At 36.9% G+C, this 19,209-nt stretch overlaps 1 long non-coding RNA gene across 1 annotated transcript in view; it reads left to right on the top strand.

Moving 5' to 3' along the window:
- Window positions 1-11,956, top strand: part of LOC112629736 — a 36,919-nt gene extending 24,963 nt beyond the window's left edge. The window contains exons 2-3 of the long non-coding RNA XR_003120748.1: window positions 9,257-9,453; window positions 11,749-11,956. This is a non-coding gene — a long non-coding RNA (uncharacterized LOC112629736). The remainder of the gene's footprint in view (window positions 1-9,256; window positions 9,454-11,748) is intronic.
- The last annotated feature ends 7,253 nt before the right edge of the window (window positions 11,957-19,209 follow it).

The raw sequence follows: 19,209 nt of genomic DNA, 5'->3' as shown, positions 1-19,209 counted from the left end.
TTAATAAAAAGCCTACCAACAAGAAAAAGTCCATGACCTGATGAATTCACAGCTACATTCTGCCAGATGTAGAGAAGAGCTGATACCATTCCTACTGAAACTATTCCAAAAAAAAAAAAAAAAAAGAGGAGGAGGGACTCCCTCCTAACTCATTCTATGAGACCATCATCATCCTGATACCAAAAACCTGGCACAAACACAACAAAAAATAGATCTTCAAGCCAATATCATCAATGAACATAGGCACAAAAATTCTCAACAAAATACTAGCAAACTGAATCCAGCAGCATTATCAAAATGCTAATCCACCATGATAAAGTAGGCTTTATCTCCAGGATGCAAGATTGGTTCAACATATGCAAATCAACAAATGTGATTCATCACATAAACAGAACTGAAAACAAAAACCACATGATCATCTTAAAAGATGCAGAAAAGACTTTCGATAAAATTCAACATTCCTTCATATTAAAAACCCTCAACAAACTAGACAATGAAGGATCATACTTTAAAATAATAAAAGCCATCTATGACAAACCCACAGCCAACATCGTACTGAATGGGAAAAAGCTGGAAGTATTCCTCTTGAAAACCAGAGCAAGACAAGGATGCTCTCTCTTACCACTTCTATTCAACAACTACTAGAGGTTCTAGACAGAGCAATCAAGCAAAAGAAAGAAAGAAAAGCCATCAAAATAGGAAGAGAGAAGTCAAACTATCTGTTTGCAGATGACATGATCCTATACATAGAAAACCCCCATAATATTGGCCCAAAAGCTCCTTGTTCTGATAAATAACTTCAGCAAAGTCTCATGATACAAAATCAACGTACAAAAATCAGTAGAATTCCTATACACCAACAACATCCAAGCTTAGAGCCAAATCAAGAACACAATCTCATTCACAACTGCCACATAAAGAATAAAATCCCTAGGAATACAGCTAACCAGAGACGTGAAAGATCACTACAACAACAATTACAAAACACTGCTCAAAGAAATCAGAGATGACACAAACAAATGGAAAAACATTCCATGCTCATGGATGGGAAGAATCAATATTGTTAAAATGGCCATACTGCCCAAAGCAATTTACTGATTCAATGCTATTGCTACCAAATTACCAATGACATTCTTCACAGAATTAGAAAAAATATTTAAAAATTTATATAGAACCAAATACAAGCTCACATAGCCAAGGCAACCCTAAGCAAAAATAACAAAGCTGGAGGCATCACATTACTCAGCTTCACACAATGCTACAGGGCTTCAGTAATCCAAACAGCAAAGTACTGGTACAAAAACAGATACACAGGCCAATGGAACAGAATAGAAAACTCGAATTGCTCATCTACAATAATATAATCTTCAACTAAGTTGACAAAAACAAGCAATGGGTAAAGAACTCCACATTCAATAAATAGTGCTGGGATAACTGGCTAGCCATATGCAAATGATTGAAACTGGACCCCTTCCTTACACTATATACAAAAATAAACTCTGGCAAGGTGGTGGGCGCCTGTAGTCCCAGCTACTCGGGAGGCTGAGGCAGGAGAATGGCGTGAACCCGGGAGGCGGAGCTTGCAGTGAGCTGAGATCCGGCCAGTGCAGTCCAGCCTGGGTGGCAGAGCAAGACTCTGTCTCAAAAAATAAATAAATAAATAAATAAATAAATAAAATAAAAAATAAACTCAAGATGAATGAAAGACTTACATGTAAAACCTAAAACTATACAAATCCTGGAAGATAACCTAGGAAATACCATTCTGGACATAGGACTTGTCAAAGATTTTATGACAAAGATGTGAAAAGCAATTGCAACAAAAACAAAAATTGACAAATGGGACCTAATTAAACTGGCAAGTTTCTCCAGAGCAAAAGAAACTAGATATTTTCTCCTATTCTGTAGGTTGTCTGTTTACTCAACAGAGTAAATACAGAGTAAACAGACAACCTACAGAATGGGAGAAAATATTTGCAAACTATGCATCTGACAAAGGTTTAATATCCAGAATCTATAAGAAACTGAAACAAGCCAACAAGCAAGAAACACACAACCCCATTCAAAAGAGGGTAAAGGACATGAACAGGCACTTTTCAAATAAACACATACATGAAGACAATAAGCATATGCAAAAATGCTCAATGTGACTAATTATTAGAGAAATGCAAATCAAAACCACAAAAACATATCATCTCACACCAGTCAGGATGGCTATTATTAAAAAGTCAAAAAATACCAGATGCTGGAGAGGTTGCAGAGAAAAGGGAATGCTTATACACTGCTGGTGGGAATGTAAAAATTACTTCAGTCACTGTGGAAAAAGAGTTTGGTGATTTCTCAGAAAACTCAAAGCAGAATTACCATTTGACCTAGCAGTCCTATTATTGTGTATGTACCTAAAGGCATATAAATTGTTCTACCATAAAGACTCATGCGTGCATAGATTCATCGCAGCACTATTCACAATAGCAAAGACATGGAATCAGCCTAAATGCCCATCAATGGTAGAGTGGATAAAGAAAATGTGGTACACATGCACCATGGAATGCTACATAGTCATAAAAACGAATGAGATCATATTATTTGCAGCAACATGGATGGAGCTGGAGGCATTATCCTAAGCAAATTAACACAGGAACAGAAAACCAAATACCACATATTCTCCCTTATAAGTGGGAGCTAAATGATGAGAACTCATAGACACCAAGAGGGGAACAACAGACACTGGGGCCTACTTGAGAGCGGAGGGAGGGAGTAGGGTGAGGATCAAAAAACTACTTATTGGGTACTATGCTTATTACATAGGTGGCAAAATAATCTGAACACTAAACCCCTGTAACATTCAATTTACCTATACAATGAACCTGCATATATACCCCAAATCTAAAATAAAAGAATAAAAAGAATGCTAATTAAACTAACTTTAGGCTCACCCTGTACCTCATGGAAAAAAAAATTCCCTATTTACTCTTCCACTTAACAACCTAGTCATGTCGTCTGGTGTAGCTTACCATAGAATACTGTATAAGTATATTGTGCATGTGCAAAAGATGGCATAAAAATCCCCCCATATAATTCACTCTTAACAATATAAAAGTGTCCTGGTGAACAAGATAAATGATGCTCTGATTATTGTTTTCCCAGAAAGAAATAGAAATGAAATGTCCTGAAAACATCCAGAGAAGTTAAGATCAAATATTTTTCGTTTTTAATTACATATTCTACTCAGTCTACACTCAGAGGGAATAATGATTCTCAAAACTGGTAGGATTTCAGAATATTTTCTGAGGTATATTTACTAGTAATCAGGCTTGCTTGCCCTCAATGATTCTAATATCTTGCCTTTATTTTTTCTGTCTCTTTAATTAGAAGGATAGGAATTTCTTCAGATTATTGTACCCTTCAGCCAAGTAGGAGATAGAAAGTCTCCTACCATGAAGACAGTTTACTTTCAGACAGAATGTGGAGGGTTCATCTTGACTAAACAAAAAGAACCTGCATTGTATCGTTTTCAATTACTTCTGCTCAATAAACTGCTCAATAAGCTCCTTCATTCAATAAACATACATTGAGTTTCTATCATGAATTAACTATGTGGTAAAGAGCAGGGATTTGCTATCTGCGCTTGTGGTACTTAGAGTAACAGTGGATTTTGCAGAATACACAAACGATGATTATTTGCAGCTGTGGGTGATACACTTTCAGAGAGGCATAGAGAAATTGGGTGTGTCAAAAGAAGAACAAGCATAATGATTATGACTCTGCCAATCATATCAAGTGGATAACAGTGGGAAGAACCAAGTATATTGCATTTGAAGGTTAAGTAGGCATCTGCCCTTCATGGTCACTATGTGAAGAAAACATAAGCCCACTATGAGTGGTCCTAGGGGACAAAACTAATCACGGTGGGGAGAAGTAACAAGGAGGCAGTTTAACGAGTGGGGAAGCTAAGTTGCGCAGGCACAGAGTGGACTGTCCTACTGATTGTGGAACTTCCAGTCCTCAGAAGTGCTCAAACAGTTGCTGCTTACATTTTTGACAATGCTGTAGAAAAGATGCTGAATAAATAAGGAGATTGAGCTAAATAACATCAAGGTTCTTCAAGCTCTTATGATTTAACATCTATAGATGCTAAGGGCTTGAAGAGCACATCTTAACACCTCTTATGATCTGTGTCAGTTCAGATCCTCTGGGAAATAGACACCAATATAGAGTTAGAAACACCTGTGAAGGATAAAGAGGAGAAGCAGCCAGAGTTGTTGGAGAGAGCCTCTGACTGTGAGGCAGGTCTGACTCCTGTGAGGGGAGAGAGGAAAGGAAGGGAGATTGAGTAGAAAGATTCTCATGCTACAAGGTGCCTTTGAGAAAGTCTCAGCCAGGCTGATGGCAAGCTCCAGAGAAAAGATCACCAGCTAGAGGAGTCCCACACTGGGTGGGAATGGCTTGACTATGGTACCCCTGCTGTACTTGGTCACTGGTTGGGGGCAGCTCAGTGACAGCATGTCCTCAGCATGAACACCACAGTGGATCAGAGAGCACAGTAGTTAGACACTGTCCACTCACTCCAGTCCTGACACCAGGTTCTCTCTTGAGGAGAACCTGAAGAGCACACTCCTGTGACTGCCACGTGATCGCTAGTGCCCAGCAGAGCATCTTACATATGGCAGATATCTAGTAAAGGCTTGGTATGAATGAAGGTATTAATGTATTTGTATTTCAATGTCTTAGCCAAAAAGCTGCTTAGTAGTGAATTTTAATTATTGTATAATGAGTCTCATTATCTGGAGCTGAATTCAGTTAGGCACATTGTGGACCCCAAGGAAGCCTAGTGCTCTGTATTCTACCTTGGGTCCTGAAATGGACAGGGTGAGGAGGAATAGGAGGAGTTGCTCACAGCGAAACTGTCTGACCTACCTTGAATTTCACATACATTAAAAGCAAGGACCAAGAAGGAACAAGCTGTAGGAAGACATCCCAGTCCTATGAGGGGATGTAATCCTGGATAGTTTGTTTTCACTGCCAGCTATGTTTCACTCTGCCATTTCATTTCTGGATATATCTAATTAAAAAAATTTTTGATTTTTTTCCCCCCTGGTCTTTGACTTCTTTGGTCTTGCCTTTGGGGTTCCTCCCTTTCCTTCTCTCTTCTGCCCTCCCTGGCCCCCATCCACCCTTTATTTAAAGCTTCAATAAACTAGCTTCCTGATCAAGTCTGAAACTGTCTCCAGTACAGACCTACTTGGCTGGGGTCCAACCATTTTTCATGAGAAAATAAACATATGTCCACTGTTTCTGTGATTGAATGAATGTTTTTATGAAATCCATTGCAAATCAGTTTTTAGCCAAATCAAGCTCTGGTAGACTTGTTACTTATGTTGACTTTATTCTCCTTTCTTCTCCATCATAAAATGTTGGTTTGATTTCAGTTCTCATGTCTGAGGAGAAGCCAACCCTTGCCCAGCTTTATAGGCGAATCTGAGTGATCTTAGGATAATCTCATCTTCTGTTTCCAATGACTGGTTCAGGAATGCAGGGCAAAGCCAATTATCACATGACATTCCTTGGGTTGCCTGAATACATTCCTTGGGATACGTTTAGGATGGACCCATAACCCCATTCAAGCCAGTAAGACTTATGAGAAAGGTAGCTGGAGCTTTCAAGAAGTTTATTTGCTCTTAAAGGAGGAGTTACAGGAAGAAATGACCTTCCTTTACATGGATGTTGTCAGAATGTGAGGTCTGGAACAGCTGAGGACATTTTATCAGCTTGACAATAAAGACTACACACGGAAGTTGGCAGAGCCTTTGTGTTAAGTTTGCAAAACAAGTCATCTAACTTTGGGACTTCCAGTTCTGTGAGCTAATGCTTTTTCAGGATGTTTATGCCAGTTCAAATTGGATTTTCTATTACTTAAAGGTCAAAGACCTTTTCACTTATGTACAGCTTAATATTATTAATATCACAAATAGAAGGCTGTGGTCCCTTGAAGTCCTAGAAAAAATATGTATATATCCCACTGTCTCTCTCAAGCACACACACACACATGAACACACACACACATATACACATGTACACACAAGTGTATGTATGTATATCTATCTATCTATCTATCTATCTATCTCTATCTATCATCTACCTGTCTATCTATCTAGATACATTCTAAGATTGTAAAGAGCATCAAGGAGAAGCATTACAAACTTGGGGCCTAAGGAAATGTAGAAATACCTGGAACTTAGAAGAAGAGGCATGTGTTATCTTTAGCACCAACATGTGATTGGGTAAATGATAATGAATTTCCAGACTTCTATCACCATGTGTTTAATAAGTTATACAAATGGCAGAAAAAGTATTTACATTGAAAAACCATCTTTGTTCTGGTGAGGAGCTATCTTTTCCACTAGGAAGATCATCTAGTTACAGCTTTGCTTACTTCATTCTGCTTCCAAAGAAGCCTATCAATCATTTCCACCCCTGCACTGGTTGTGGCTGACAAGGAAAAAATTGAAAACGGGACAATATCTTGCAGAAAATAATTAGCAAAGATTAAGAATACCATGGTGCTGTACAGAAGCTGCTGTTAATAAGGCATAGAACAGTCATCTAGTGACAGGAAACTGGGCAGAGAGGTGATGGTGAACTCTAATATTGGGCTGATGCAAAAGCAATTGTGCAATTACTTTGATAGTTCAGCTTTGAAAATGGCATGCCTTCTTCTGTCCCTGTTGTATTGACTCATATAGAGCTGATCTTTTAAAAACACCAGTGGGGGATTGTGTGGATACAGTCATATATACATAAAAATTTAAAGGAGAAACTTAATATTCATTTTTTGTTGTGGAAGGGATCCCTAAGAAGCAATTTCCCTATGATAACTCCTGGTTTTATATTGCTGAGGGAAATGGGCAATGGTCACTCTTTGAAAAAGGACTGTGCTTGTTTTCTTATTCTGATTGTGCTTTATAGCTTTCACAAGTTTAGAGTATCATGTCACAAAGCAATGTATGTAACCAACTTTAGGGAGTGAAATCAACTAGAAGAAATTGGGGAAGAAGACAGCGCTATGAGCAGTAATAGGGCTCAGGACAAGCCTAAGTTCCATTGCTGCTCCAATATCCTCCAATACTAGATTTTTCATCTCTATTTGGCAAAAGAATTGGGAGCTGCAGGTTGTTGCTATGGATATCAATCATTATATATATTATATATATATATGATCTAATGTACCTTAAAATGTTTTATAACATTATATATAAAACTAGGAAATTTTAATTATTGCTTGAACATGCAATTACTGAGTACATTTTGAAGAATGACTACATCTAGAGGGTTGCTAGGTGCCAGAGATACAAAACACTATAAGACAAATTTCTACCTTCTATTGTCTAATGATCTGGTTAGGAGTATTACAAAATAGCATTTGTAAAACAATGAGTAAGCAAGGGAAGGAAAATAATAGAGCTTGGGGAAACAGATTAAAACAATATAATAAATATGATTTGATTGTAGTAGTTTTAAAAATTCCACAGTTAGTTTCTATGTTCCATTTGTTATACTATAAAATATGTTTATAATAAAGGAATTTTGTTGTAGATGATCCACAAATACAGTTGTCATCAGTCTCTTCTCTATCTGTATGTATGTTCTGCTTCTTATCTTAAGAGGTGGGACCTAGTTTCTCCCTTTGAATCTGGGCTTGTTTTTCTTTTTACCTGACAAGGTCTTGCTCCAAGTTCAAACTCCTGGGGTCGAATGATCCTCCTGCCTCAGCCTCCAGCGTAGCTAGGACTATAGGTGTGTGTCACCATGCTTGGCTATTTTGTTTAAATTTATTTTTTGTAGGGACAGGGTCTTCCTATGTTGCCCAGGCTTGTCTGGAACTCCTGGACTGAAGCAATCCTCCCACCTTGGCCTCCTAGGGTTGGGATTAGAGGTATGAGCCACTGTTCCAGACCTGTGCTGTTTTTAGTGACTTTGTTGGGCAATCAGGTGAGAAGGAATTAATACTTGGATTTCTAAGTCCAAAGTCATAAGCATCCTTGCAGCTTCTGCCCAACTGAGGCCATTCAACTGACAGAACCATGAGAGACAGTCGTATATTTTAAGTTACTAAGTTATGAGACATTTATTATGTGTTAATTGTTAGCCACAACAGAAGCTATACTGAAAACAGGATACTGCTGTAACAGAAACCTAAGTCATACAGGCATTAGCTTTGGAACCAGGTGGCTGGAAGAAGCTTGGAGAGCCTTGAGGAGACCATAAGTGAAGGTTTCAAGACAGCAAAGAACTTGTTATTAGAAAATTGAGAAGAAAGGACTGCATTATGGTGTAGCAGAAAGTGTGGCAACACTGTCCTCTAAAGTAACATGGAAAATAGAAACATACTTAATGAACTGGTGAATTTTGTTAAGGTGATTTTCAGACAGACTATTGAAGGTATTACTGGTTGCTTTCAGGCACATATGATAAGGTAAAGCTAGAGAGAAATGAACTAAAAAAAGGAACTGTTTGGTTTTCAAGTAGAATTTAGGGAAAGTATAAACGAACCATGGCTTTATGGGTTTTAAAATACAACTGTTTCTATTCCCAGCCTTTTCACAGAGTAAAAGGTTCTTAAAATAAGAAATGACTCGAAAGCAAAGATTAACTTGTGGGCATAGTTGCAAGATCTTTTACTTAGACTTCAGAAAGTTTTAAGGGCATGCTTCGGAGACCCTCTTCAATTAGACACATCATAAAGGGCATTTACCCTCAACAACCTAATTCTCAACCCAGTTTGGAGAGGGTAAAGTTTCAAAGAGATTTGTGGGTATAACTTTTGTCTGTTGAAATAAATTAGAGGATTCATAGGAGATCCACACACTTTGTAAGAGAACCATATTGTTGAAGTTCTATTGGATTGAACTTAAAAGGACAATGACAATTCAAAATGAAAAGAGCTCTCAGGACTCCAAACTTTTCTTGGATAAGAAGAAAGCTGTAAAACCTATTCAACTGAAAACACAAGGTATTTGTTTAAAAAAAGGAAGGCTGACAGAGTAAAACGTCAACAATCACAAAGTCCCAGGCAGCAGGACTGCATCATCATCAAAGAAATGGTGATATATGCCTAGCTGGATTTCAGAATTGCTATGACGTAGTGACTTCTATGTGCTTTCAACACCCCTCCCACCACTGAATTTGAATGAATATGTTTATTGTATTTATCTTATCACCATTAGATAGATACATAGGAAATAATTTGTCTCTTTAGTTCACAGATTTTGAGAGGAACTGTATTCAAGTTGCTGAAACCAAGAAGCTACACTCATGAGTCTCACCTAAACTCGAATCTGATTTAGATGACATCATCCTCGACTTTGAGTTGATGAAGTCTTGGAGGTCTTGGGAGTAAAGTAAGTGTGATTTACATATTTAGATATGAATTGTAATGACCAGAGCATGGCTGTGGTAGATAATGTCTAGAGATGGCCACCATTATTTTTTTTTTCTCCTCTATTCGCACATAGTACTTCTCCTGTACTCTTGAAACTGGAATGAAATTAGCAACTTTGTTAACCAATATAATGCCACAGAAGTGACTTTCGAGACTTGCAAGGTTATATCCTAAGAAGTCTTGTATCTTCTTTCTGGATCACTTGGAATGCTTGCCATGGGAACCAAGCCACTGGTTTATGAGAAGTGCAAGTCAAATGGAGAAACCATGTGTTGGCAAGCTAGTCTGCATCCTCAGGTGAGCTGCCAGCCAATAGCCAGCCTTAATTTCCAGTTAAGTGAATGGCTGGATGTCTAACTCAGGTAAGACTTCTGATTATTGCAGCCTCAGGTTACCCCTGACTGCAACTGCACAAGTGGTCCAGATGAGATCAATCTCACAACTATGGGAGACAATAATACTATTTTGTGTTAATGACTAAGTATTAGAATAGTTTGTTACACAAAACAGATATTAAGATTAAGATATTTATGTCTCCAGATAATAGGCCCAGGAGCTTCCTTATGTCTATTCCCCTTTAAAGTCCTTTTTTTTAAAAAACTCACAGCTGGAATAATTATGCCAGAGCAAGGCAATTTGGGTAGCGGCATTTGGCTTCTGATGATTCTTTCCTCAGTGGATGTAGGATGCTGTCATCTTAGGAACTTGAAAAAGAAAGCCTACTGTTTCTTGAAATTTAATTAGTCATGCTAATTATAATAAAAGTTTTGCTGGAATAATAAAAGGGCTGCATGTCTGAAGTAAGCAAAAAAAAAAAAAAATCCATATATGCACAGTAGTTTTAGTGATATGCCCCAGTTAGTTGTAACCATTAAATAACTGCTAGGAAAAATACACGGCCTTGGAAGGTGTTTCCTTGGCGGTAGTGGAGGGGCAGGAACAGATCTGTATAAACAAATTTTTGTTATAAGCTAGAGGCAATTTTAGAGTCTGATGGATAAGAATGACATTAGATAAAGCATATTGTATTATACTGGGAATAGCTCATTAACAAGCAACTAACTTTGTGTGTGTTTACACTCATATTTGTCATATTGTTCACAGCTGTATCCTCAGCAACTAAAATAGTAACTGGTACTTTAGAGAGACACAATAATTATATGATGAATTAATAAATTCCATTTGTTTTATTTAATGAAGTCTTTTGATTTACTATTAGACTGTGCTTAGATCAATGGGTCTAAAATAACTCAAATTTTCTTTGAAAATAAATACATTTCTTCTGATGTGAATGTAGTCCTCTTAATGGTCTATATGTGAATTATTGAGTTCAATTTTAGAAATTGACTCTTGTTTTTCTTCAATATGCTTCTGTACCTGTTCTTTACCTCTTTCAGTCCCGAGACTAATGATGAATTTTTGTTTGTTCAGGTAACAGAAACACATTTTCTTAATATTAATAACAGATTTACAGTATGTATTATGTGTCAGCCACTGTACTTAGCTCAACTAAGCTCCGTGATAACTTCTGATGTAGGGACTATTATTATCCCACTTGTAGAGATGAGGAAAAAAACTATAGGGGAATGAGTCTTTGCTTGAGATTACTGTGATTTTAAGAGGTGGCACCAAAATAAGAGTCCAGAATAAGTGGCAAAACCCAAGGGGCACTTATTTCCTATTGCCTGATTTTTAAAGTTGCTAGGCTTATCTATGAATCTTTGCATTGGATAACTATTTTAGGGGTTAGGGGAGTGATAATTATTTATGGTTCTGACTGCTCATTTTGTGTTTGGAACAAATTAATAAAAAGATACAAGAGTCACAGAGATAGAGATTTATAAATGTTAGCTCTATAATTGGTAAAACTAAGTCATAGAATGCTCCTTGGATTCATGAAGAAGATGGAGCCTTTCATTGTTACCTCCTTAATTCTAGACATAGAGTTAACCCAGTAGAAGGAGTTGAGTTCTGCAGAGAAGACAAGGAGAAGCAGCACCTTAAATTTAGTACAAAAACTCCAATATTGTAATCACAGAAACAAAATACTCTAGCAGATGAGCCGTAACCCATGAGTTCTTACATTCTGGTGTAAAGTCCACAACCAAATTCACTAGTTCCAGGAATAGGTAGATTTCACAATAGGAGGGAAAAAGCTGCTGAGCTAGACATGTTCCTATTTGTCTGCCAGGCTCACCCATCAGGTAAGTTGGCCCTCTTCCCTTGGGTAGGAGAGAGCAAGGTATTATGTATGTGAACAGAAGATTTTTGTCTGTTACGTTTTCAGAGGATGAAAACTCACATTTTAGGGAACCAAGACTGAATTCCATGATTTGCATGGATGTTTGGAAGGTGTCTGCAACTTAATCTGTATTCGTTTCTGAGATGTTGGGCAACTCCTTCTTGGAAGATGTGGTAATGGTCTCTTTGAAGAGAAAATAATCATCTGAGTTTTGGCCAAAATTGTTGATCAGATTACCTATGAAAATGGGTCTCACCCAACTATAAGAATGTTATGACGTAGAAACTCTAAATGTGTGAGTAATTAACTATAGAACACTCCATTCCCATGTGAAAATCTTTAATCTTTTAAGATACTGAAATTTTGTGCATGTGTCATGATTTTCTGTATATGGTCAATGAGTTTTGCCTCAGCCATAAGTGGTCTGTCTGAATTCTTCTCAATTATTTGTGGATTTTCTTCCTGATGTACCAAGCCTAGTTTGTTTGTTTTTTCCTAAGAGAGGGGCAGATGATTCAACAATGTATTTCTCAGTGTTGATATTGTGGTTATGAGCTATTTCATAATCTTGAGTAAAATCTTGTCAATTTCTTGCTATGCCTTGTGGGAATGTATTTTTACTTTTAAGTCTCTTTGGCAAAGTGGAGCTTCCTTTGTGTTTCCTCACCAAATGTATTACCCATTGTTTTCTGGTTAATTCTTTTTCAGAGTGTTTACTCCTTCTTACCTCAATGTCATTTCTTTTCAGTCTTGGCTTTGGGTAAACCTAGGACAAGAATTGGAAATCCAAAGCCAATTTCAATAAAAACTATAATATCTATCAAAATCTATCTAAAATCATGTGTGTATTTCTCTTCTTTGTTGAAAAAGGGCTTATAATCATATAGGTAAATAAATATATGTGGTTTTGATTTCAGCACTGATTACCAAAGATTTGTCTTCCATTCTTCTGGGCCAGGCCCACACACAATTGTAGTTAGAAGTAAAACTATTTGCTATACCTGGAATGCCTTTCCTTTCAATCTCTGAATGTCTAAAATTACTTCTTTGAAGACCATCTCAGGTGACCCTACTGTGGGGAAAATGCTTGAATTATCTTTGTAATCCCAGTCAGCCACTTAAAGATTGTGTAAGTTTAGTGTCAGCATATTACTTAAGTTCTTTTAGATTTAGTTTCCTCATATGTAAGCTGGAGATAATAATACCTACCTCATAGAACATAAATGAGAATCAAGTTATATAATATATGAACAACACTTGATACTGTGTATGAACACTTAATACATGTAAATCATTATTATTAGCAAAATGATTATTAGGTTCTCATGCTAATCCACAATTTTGATTGGCAGATATCCATTAGTTTATAGTTAATGTTATCCATAATCTTTTCTTCATATTCAAATAGGAAGAGGAAGAGATGACTTCTCAACCTAGTTAATCCTGGATGTGTATTTCTCTTTTTATTGACTGTAAAATGTTCATTTATGTACATACAATTTCCCTTATTTGTGAACATCTAGAAGGCAGAATGGTACTTCATTTCTTTCTGTATGTTTAGCACCAAGGACAGTACCTGGTACATAGAAGATACATATTAAAGACAAATAAAACAACTCTTAATGGATTTCATTTTAACAAAATTCTTGGGTAATTATAAAGTCTCTAGTAAACCAAATAATTGTATATTAACTTATTTACTTTTATTACTGTGTTTATTTTCTCCAACTGCTTCATCATACAAAGTAAACACCTGAATGTAAGCTGCATGAGGGCAGGAGCTGTGTCTTGTTTACTGCTCTCAAGAACATTTGAGTAAAGTGCCTGGCACATGGCAGACACTCAGTAAGTTACAGTTAATACTCAATGTATGAACTGTGCTCTACTTAGAATTGACTAAGAAGAATAAGTCTTACACAGACTCAGTCTCTGAGAACTTGACAATCTAAGTTTGCATATCTCTGTTGATATGTTTTCAGGTTACTCAGTAGGAAATCAAGTTATTTACACATTCTCAAGTGTCTCAAGGTTTAATCTTCCATGCATAAAATATCTGGGTGATTGATTGTGTTTCTTACTTTGCTTCTAAGTATGTTAGCATCGTGTAGGCACAGCCTAAGTCAGACCAAAATGAACTCACTGATTGACTCAACAAATGTTTATGGATCTCAGATATTATATGGAGATGGTGTCAAACAACAGGATGTGCTGTAGAATTTGATGTGGAGCCTGAAGGAGAGGAATCTAGGTGGACTCACAGATTTTTTGGCTTGAGTAACTTGGTGAGTAACTGGTAGTGCCACTTAAGAAGGATAGAAGAATGAAGGAAGAACAGTTTTGTAGGGGAAATTATGTATTTTAGCTTAATCTTAATCATTTTGAGATGCTATTAAATACAGAAATATTTAGGATCCACTCTCATCATCCTCATCCATCCCTTGCACTTTTGCACTCCTAATTTGCTGGACCTTCATTCTAAGCAGTGCTCAGCACTTAATGCTATAGCTCTCTATACAGGATGCTATCTAAAATATAAGAATTCTGGCTGGGTGCAGTGGCTCATGCCTGTAATCCCAGCACTTTGGGAGGCTGAGGTGCACAGATCACCTGAGGTCAGAAGTTTGAGAACAGCCTGGCCAATATGGTGAAACCCTGTCTCTACTAAAAATACAAAAATTAGCAGGGTGTAGTGGTGCATGCCTTCAATTCCAGCTACTTTGGAGGCTGAGACAGGAGAATGGTGTGAACCTGAGAGGCGGAGGTTGCAGTGAGCTGAGATGACACCACTGCACTCCAGCCTAGGTGACAGAGTGAGACTGTCTTGGAAAAAAAAAAAATTCTGGAACACAGGCAGCACTCTGGTGCACACTAAGATGTGGCTGTCTGATTAACAGATGAGTGCATTACATTTCTTAGAAGCCTTGCTTTCTATCAGATAATACTATGTTAACATAAAGAAAATAAGCCACCATAGTGAATGTCCAGGTAACAGTATACTGATAGCATTATTATTGGATAGTAGGCCCTCACACACTATTTTCTGGTATCAATTTGTTTGTTCATTTGTTTGTTTTTTGGTATAAAATCCGTAGAACACACTGTAAATGAATTCTTAAGTTTGCTTTGTGGAGGTAGAATAAAAGTAGAAACAGCTACATCATTCATTTTTTAAAAAATTCAGTCTATCACTTCTTTATGTGGAAGTTTGTGTTTTATCTGGTATGTTGATGCTCACTTTTTTACATCACTGATATAGTTCGTATTGAAAACATAATTATGGAAGACTTAAGTTTCTTATTTAATTCTATAAGAGTTAAGTAGAATGTATGTGTATGGTTGTGGGTGTGCATGCACATACATATATTTGGTCTCTTTTTACAATTATCAAAAGTCAAAGTAATCCATGTGATTGTGGTATGACACCGAAAATGACAACTCATTGTACTCTGTTCTATTTTTAAAAAATTTTCCTCCACTCTTTTCTTCTGTTGCCCCTTTCTCCTCAAGTTTTGCATGTTTCCCAAAGAATGCAGGGATAACTTATTTTTTCCATAACAAAAATTTCAAAGTGAAACACAAGCTCTGGGTAGGTAACAAGATATTGAATTTGAAATTTCAACTGTGGCAACTGGATCCGATAGATATGAAATATCAAAGTAAAATGCCAGGCAAAGATGCAGATTTTTAAGTTTAAGTTATGGAGCTTCCTGAATTTTTATCTAAGCATAGAGATGGAGATAAGGCTTGGGGAGATAGCTAAAACATGCATTTGTGATTTTGTGTCACAAATTTCAGCTTATGGAATTAATTGGTTACAGAACCTGTGGTAGAATTTTGAAAGACACATGCATATGTATGTTTACTGCAGGACTATTCACAATAGCAACGACTTGGAACCAATCCACATGCCCATCAATGTTAGACTGGATAAAGAAAATGTGGCACATATACACCATGGAACACTATGCAGCCATAAAAAAAGAATGAATTCATGCCCTTTGCAGGGACATGGATGAAGCTGGAAACCATCATTCTCAGCAAACGAACACAGGAACAGAACACCAAGCACCGCATGTTCTCACTCATAAGTGGGAGTTGAACAGTGAGAACATATGGGTACAGGGAGGGGAACATCACACACCGGGGCTTTTCGGTGGGTGAGGGGCAAGGGGAGGGATAGCATTAGGAGAAATACCTAATGTAGATGACGGGTGGATAGGTGCAGCAAACCACCATGGCACATGTATACCTATGTAACAAACGTGCACATTCTGCACATGTATCCCAGAACTTAAAGTACAATTTAAAAAAAAAAAAATCTTCTCATGGGTCTCAGCTAGCAAGCAGCATGTTTATCAGCATCTTGCTCCTTGACTGAAATCTCAGACTGCAGGAGGTATCTAGATAAAACTTGAATAGATAAACAATGTTCAGTTTTTCATCATTTATTCAAGAAACATTTGTGGATAATCTAATGCATGTTCACAACATGTGAGGTGAGAACCACTGCTTTTAGTTCTAACAGAATAATTGAAACTCTGAATCAAATTTTAGCTGTACATTTAGAAGCAAATCCAATGATAAAATCATCTTATCTTTCAACCTTTTGATTTACTTGTGTTAATTCATGCTAGCATTACACTACAGGACACAGAACATCTTTATAAAGTGCTACACATGTAGATTATTTTCTAAAACAGTATTTTTCATCCCAAACAATACTTTTCTCCCCAGACAAACTTATTTGACCCTGTCATTTTTTATGGGTTATTCTAAGGTATTATTTTATTAAAAGTGCCAATCTCTGCCCTCTATTATTTATTTTCAGTTGCTACATTTACTAGTAATCAAATTAATAAAACATCTCCCCTTAGAAAACATGATATGGTCTTCCCTTTTAGCCTTGGGAAAAATCTCTGGAAATCTAGTTTAAAAGATACATGTAAAAGAACCTGGGAATATTCTACTTCTTTGGCCAACCACCTGATCTCACTAGGCCTCTTATTTCTTGATGGACTAGTCATGTATTGTAGCTGGTGGTGGCAGTGATGCTGGGATGAATATGTCTTGCAGGACATTATGGTGAATTATTGAATGGAAGTCTAGGGGTTGTTCAACCTCTGAAAATAGACCACATCCCATTGCATGAGGAAATTTGGGTAAAGTTCTGCCTTTTCTCATAAAATCAGACTGATCTAATTTCTTTCACAATTAAGCTTATCTAAAATATGTTCACGCTGAAAGTTAATGCATTTTTGTCTGTCAGCATTTGGCGTTGCCTTGGTGGTGACAGTATACAGCCCAATTGTTAAGAGAGATTTTTTTTTTTTTTTTTTTTGAAGCAGCTTTGCCGGTTCTTTCGTTGTAGTGCATATGCAGCATTATATGTTCAATGTTATTTGCTTCATTTTCTACAACTGGAAAGAATGTATTTTGAAGTAGCATAAGAGAGTGTATTTGAAGATTCTTCTTGTACCTTGATATAGTCATTAAGAAAGCTTTTAAAACAATAATACTTGGGGGTTGCAGAAATGGCATTTGAATTAAAATTTAAAAATATATAAGTGAAAGAAAATATCAAGTTTATTTCAGGAATTATAAATCATAGTCTGTGTGATAAATGTGTGGAACTGATTCTTGTTGCCTAACACAGCTGAGAAAACAATTTAATGTCAACCTACTGACAAATTAAACTGCCATAGCATCATTGTTGTTTTAAGAAACCACATTGGAAGCCAAATGTTTCAAAGTTAACATGTGTGCTGTGTATTTTGTCAGTATAGTTTGCTTATTACTGAGCGAAAGAAGGCAAATAGTTTTATTTGGTCTAATGATCGACAGAGGTGAGATTATAGGATTATGGAGTACTATAGCGGAATGGTAAATTGGCAGTCCTTTGGTTACCTAACACGAAAACTGAAGCTCAGAGAGGTCAAGACACTTACTCAAGGAGGTGAGTCCCAACCCCCTCACTTTTTTTAATCTCCCCTAATTTCAGGTCAAAATTCTAGAGAGAGTACACAGTTAAGAATCTATGCTTACATGGAGCAGGGTGATACCTTTCTACTGCGGCATCCGTTGAAGAAAATCGAGCTTAAATGTATATGAAACAATTATTTTATGAAGCATAGAAATTATTTCTTGGAGAAACAGCAGTTCAGATCTCTTGAATACCTTTTAAAAATGCTCCCTTTTAAATGTTTGTCCTGTTCATGAAATAATTAATAAGAACTTGCTATTAGGATTTTATTTTTTCTGAGCACAGAGAAGCTAAAATATGGGGCTGTTTAGCTCAGTGACACTGTGACGCAGATTTCTAAAAGTTATTTTGGGTATATATATGTCTATTTAGCTGAAGATGTGGTACACCAAGACATGATTTGCAAGCTAAATTTATTCTAAATGGGCTTATTGTTATAAGTGAGTTAGCAGCGTTGTGTTAGGAAAACTGGCAATATTATGATCACATACCCAGGCACAGAGTGGAAACAGAATGGAGGGATTTGCAGTGAAGAATGATGCAAAACCTACCAAGACAGGAACTTTCATAAGTTAAGGCTCACTAACTAGAAAGAAGAGTTGAGGCCATGCTCCCATCAGAAAATGTCATGCCATAGAGATTTTTCATAGCGCCTCCAAGTCTCTCATCTGACCAAATCCCACTGGAGTCTTTGTTCATGTATATATCCCAAGGTAGATGGTTGGCAATTGGGATGATTCCTTTGTCACAACCTCTCATCTGTGAAATTTGGGCAGGGTTTCACCAGAACTTAAAACTTTAAGGCAGTCACAAGAACATTTTGAGTTACTACTCAACAATGCTCCTAAATACATCCTAAGATAATATAAAGTATGAGTCTAGATAATAGAGGCACCTCATTTTGTATTAAACCAAAGTCATAGGCATATGTTATTAATTTGAAGTCTTTTGGTTTCACATCTTAAACGTTTTGAAAACAGTTAATCTGTCACTTTTTTAAGCAAATATCTGGGCATCTACTACATACCAGAAACGTCAGACACCAGTGATAATAATAATACCTGACTTTATTATCTATTATGTGCCAATTCCTCTTGTGAATGATTTGCATGCTGTAGCTCACATAAACCTCACAATAACTCTCTGTGTTAGGTGTCATCATATCTCCATTTTGCATATGAAGATTTCAAGGCAAAGAGTGGTTGGCTAACTCTCCCAAGGACACAAAGCTAGAGACAGTGGATCTGGATGTGAAAGGCAATGCAGTGTTGTTTCAGAGTATGTGCTCTTGCGCCATATGCTATTCTGCTTCTCCAACAAATGGTAAAATGACTCAGGCCTCTGTGTTCAAATAACTTACTTAAAAAAAATTACTTTAAGTTCTGGAATACATGTGCAGAACGTGCAGGTTTATTACATAGGTATACATGTGCCATGGTGGTTTGCTGCACCCATCAACCCATCATCTAGGTTTAAAGCGCTGCATGCATTACATATTTGTCCAAATGCTCTCCCTCCCCTTACCCCCTTTCCCCCAACAGGCCCTGG

The sequence above is a fragment of the Theropithecus gelada genome, chromosome 8 (assembly GCF_003255815.1).
Source record: "Theropithecus gelada isolate Dixy chromosome 8, Tgel_1.0, whole genome shotgun sequence".
In the NCBI taxonomy this organism is placed as follows: domain Eukaryota; kingdom Metazoa; phylum Chordata; class Mammalia; order Primates; family Cercopithecidae; genus Theropithecus; species Theropithecus gelada.
Note: the sequence above shows the minus strand (reverse complement) of the source record. Positions and strands in the feature narration are given on the sequence as shown.